Raw genomic sequence first — 5,000 nt, 5'->3', positions numbered from 1 at the left:
TAGGAGTGTTTAGCATAGGCGAACACTAAAACATGCATTGATTACTGGAATTTAGGGAGGAGGCCGTGGTTGATTAGGATATTGTTGCTTTTAATTTAGACCATGATCATTTGAAGTCCTATGGTGAAAGATATAGTCTAAGCCAATTAAAAAGTCGGACTCATTAAAATATGTTAACAATTGATGAAAGTGGCAGTCCAACAAAATCAAAACAACAGAAAGCCATTGCATTCTGAACTCTGAGGTTGGAGTGAATGAGTTCCTACTGCACCGCCGCCGCTTCTCCGTATCCTACTCTCTATCTCTCTCTCTCTCTCTCTCTGTCACTCTAATAGGCTAATAGCTCATCTCTTCCCCTGGTTTTGGTATAAGGATCTACACTGCGGGAGTTCAGATCACATTACCTAAGGCTAGTCCAGACCCAGAGTGCTTGAACTTATAACCTTATGATCCTCTAGGCCAAGCTTAATGGGACACCAGAGTCCCAACCCGCCTCAACCAGTCTATCGTATTAGCGCTACTCGTACCCAATAACATCCAAGCCCATCACCGACGCCCTTCTCCCCAAGTAACTGCAAATCTGAGGCGGCACCTCTGGACGAGAGACCTGCCTGAGTTTACCAATGCCCTTAGGTCCTGCGTCCATGACATCACTGACCAGCCTTAACTCCCTGAGGGGGAGCAAAGGGGCGATAGCGGGAGAGAAAGAGGCCGACTAATCCAGAAAACCAGCAAGACCATTCCTCCCCCCCTTCTGTGGTCAACCATCTTGGCCCTAAAACATCTGGATGATGTCGTGTACATGAACCTTCTCTCTCTCTCTCTAAGTAGGGCCGGCCGGAATAAAAAGTGGGAGGAGACAAAGAGAGAAGGAAAAGCAGAGAGTTTAAGTGGCATAACTGAGGCTGTTTGACCGTTTCACTTCAAGTCTGTGAAACTTTCGAGATAAAAAACCATTATGACACAAGCTCAAAAATATTATTTCATATTCACTTGAAAAAAAATAGACTAGCTTTTAAAGGTCTAATTTATTCCATGCGAGAGGTTTCCAACATGGGCAACACCTTGGGCAGCACAAGGGTAAGTGTCTGCTCTGCGTTGGAAGTCTTACTCAGGCCCTGTCCACATGTATACAGATTTTTTCTGAAAACACATTTTCCCAACATAGTGGATTTCAGGGGAGCGCTAATGTCATGAGAGAATGTTATGTCTCAGATCAGCAACAATGGCCGTCAGACACAAGCAGTTACAAGCTTTTGCACCACTGAACAAACCCTTTGAACATGCAATTTTCTGTGAGGAGCAAAGTGACCGCCACCACAAATGCCAAGGTTTTTCTTTATGGCGTCTAATGAATGACTATTTATTTTCTCAAGAAAAGTACAGGACACATTCATATGTATATGTGCTTTCAAGGTTAGGTATTTCAATGCAACAGGGTTCATTCAAACCGCTGGAGTGTTTGAAGCAATCCACTAATAAAGTTACTGTATCTATAAGTTACACTATGTATATGTTCCAGTGTATGACAGAAAATCAAAGCTAGAGGTCATTATAATACACACGGCACAACCAACCAGAGACCACCCCACTCAACTGATAGCCTTGCATGGAAGCCGTTTCACTTCTCCTTGCTGCAAGTACAGTTAAGTTGAGAAAGGCTTTGAAATGGTCTTAATCTTTTTCTATGGCTCAATTTATGAGATGTGACAAAGACACACAGGGACTGTTATTCCTACGTGCCACACCTCAATAATCCAGTTTAGATCTAGTACAAGTCTTCAGTTGAAAACAGGACTCGATTAAAACCTAAACATCGAAGCATATTCTGCCTTTCCACAAAGTACAAATTAACACAAAGCATTCTATGAGATAGAGGAGGAGAAAGAGAAGGAGAGATGGTCAGCGACAGAATGAGAAAGAATTTGTTCTCTTTATCTCATGAGAGGGGAAAACGGTGGCAGATATGCATGCCCAATTGAGAAAAAGGCGCCACTAAAAGAACTGCAGTAAGAGGAATTAGACCCATAACATCACAGCGCGGAGTAATAGAAGCCAACAAGTTTGACAGGGCACTAGCGGTGGCGGGCGCTCGACGGCTGAGACATCGGGCAAAACTTGTAGGCTGACTAGTCCTTTATCTGATTTGATTACTGTTACTCAGACCGTCCACAGCCACAGCAACGCATAAGAGGAAACACCACGCTTTTTTTAGATTCCTCCCACTTGTGCCTTTTTTGTTGTTACTGTTTAAGGGCCTGGTGGGTGGAGCATAAGATGGATGGATGTAGACTCTGCAAGCTATGTCGGGTACAAACCGATGTACAGTACAGCATTTAAAACATAGAGCTATTTAGTTCGATCTCAAACAATCAAGTAGGCGGCAGTTCAGGTCGATGTACTAACTAGATCAATGGATTGAATTAAAGCTATGATGGTGATTCACTACTGTACATTTAAGTAACATAATAATAATAGTAATAATAATAATTATTGTTGTTGTTGTTGTTGTTGTTGTTGTTATTATTATTATTATTATTATTATTATTATTATTATTAATAATAATAATAATAATAATAATAATAATAATAATAATAATAATAATAATAATAATATCATAATAATTATTATAACTCTCTTTTTTTTTTTTTTTTAATGAATTTGAAAATAATATTACTTTAAAAAAAGGACCGGTTACAGAAAAGGGACTCGCCGCATTCACTGCAACCTTTTAGACAGAGGCCCCTTCCACCTTCAATGGAAAAAAAAAAAACCTTTTCTTTAAAAAATACCCACTTTCATATTCACTGGCTTTGTTATGGTGTGGCCGCCTGGTGATCCTACTCTGTGTTTTCAATTATGTGGCTCGCTGTTTACAGGTATTGTGCAGGGAGCTGTTGGGCCAGTGTGGCCTGGCCTCTGGGCCATTGTGCCCATCAACAATGGATAATGAGCAAGCCGCCCATGTTCAGCCAGTAGGAAGACACATACATGTGCATGTGCACGCACGCACACGCGCGCGCCCGCGCACACACACACACACACACACACACACACACACACAAGCACTTAATCAAAGACACACACTAGACACACACTAGAGTTTTGTGAATAAAGGTGCTTTCTAAATAAATAATCAAACAAAATAAATAAAATGGTCATACAGCTTTGAGCTCTACATCCAAATTATAACAACGAAAGCTCAGGATAAATATGTGCATTCAGAAGGTTATTTCATAGAAACTGAGCTCGGGGCTCATGAGAACGATGCACAGTGGCTGTGAGCGTGACGAACAGCCAGAGCTGGAAACGTTAAAAAGTCGACAACTGCACCCATTTCCCATAAGAAGGAATGTAAGTAGTGTTTTCTTTTTTCCTTTGTGCAAACATGATACAGCACAAAACGTTTACCCTAAATCCACCAACACTTTTGAGTGTGTTTCATTGTGTAGTCTGTTCAGTGGATTAATGCAGTGCGATTGCGGGAGCACTCCATTTCCGTCCTCGCAAACAAGAGGCAGCCTCAAACTGCCAAAACTGGAATCCTTAAGAAATAAAAATAAAATATAAAAATAATCCCGTTATTCTTTCAAACCCTTTGTGTACAAAAATCAATATCGCTCATGGTTACCACATGGTACTTCCTTGGTTGCCGTTCGGTCATTTCATTGGGAACGGAACCGCGCCTCGCCCCTGAAACGTGCATCGGCTCGATCATAAAATGGAAATTATTTTTTATAAAACATCGGGACAAGATGTCCTGAGCACATGGAGAATGCAATTTTCTGTTTGCTCGCATCAATATCTGCATGTCCTAATTTGTTATGGTCACTTTGCTCCAACGCTGGATTCTACTGTTCATCGAGAACGAGTTTTGAACTCAAATTCATTTCTTCTTATTGTGCTCCTTTTGGGTTTTTATTCAACGTTCTGTACACCTCTGGCCCCTTTCTTTCATTTTTGCTCACGATCATTCCTCAGCATTATGCACATATTTTTGGGCTTAATACAATTTGTTTTAAGGGGCTACGTGCTCATGATTGGCCCCTGAAAGTGCATTTATTTTGAGTTGTCCAATGAAGGTAGAGGCCGTGGTAGCGCACGCTGTATACGGAGCAGCATCGGTGTGTGAACCGGGATCTTCGCTCGGACTTTTTAAACTCCCCCCCCCAGTCGAACTTCTCTACTAACTTCACTCCGTGGAGGAAAGAAACTCAAGGATCGAGCCGACTCCTCGAGCACCTGTGAGGACGTAACCTGGCCGGTGGATTTACGCACACAACCTTGTTCAGAGAATAGAGCCACCTCGCCTGGCCACACCCACATCAAAACCAGAGCTGGTTGTTAACGGGGCGTGGTGAGCACTGGAGGCTGCCTTGTTCACACACACACACACACGCGCACACACAAAAAGGCACACACATTTGCACACACACACACACACACAGATGCACACGCAAACAGGCACACACGCATGTACAACCTCCTGTAGATCATGGTGGCACCTACACACACACACACACACACAGATGCACACACACACACACACACACACACACACAGGCACGTACGCCTGTACAACCTCCTGTAGTTCATGATGGCACCTACACACACACAAACACACACACACACACACACACACACACACACATACACAGACACACACACACACACACACACACAGAAGCGCGCACACACACACACGCACACCCAGTTGCACACACACGCACACATGCATGCAGGCATGCACGTATGTACAACCTCCTGTAGATCACGGTGGCACCTACTGTATATACACACACACACACACACACACACACACACACACACACACAGACGGAATGAAACGCAAACTAGCTCCTGTAGCCATTACTATGACCGTTATCATTGCCTCTTAAAATTAATCAGGCAACTTACTGAGCAGGAGAAGCAACATGCATGTTAATTTAATGGGTTTTCTCTGTGGCTCCACAGAGTGAGGGAAAAAATGTTCTTTGAT

The sequence above is a fragment of the Zeus faber genome (genome assembly GCF_960531495.2).
Source record: "Zeus faber genome assembly, chromosome: 8".
Lineage (NCBI taxonomy): Eukaryota > Metazoa > Chordata > Actinopteri > Zeiformes > Zeidae > Zeus > Zeus faber.
The sequence above is the reverse complement of the archived record's forward strand: the minus strand, read 5'-3'. Positions refer to the sequence as shown.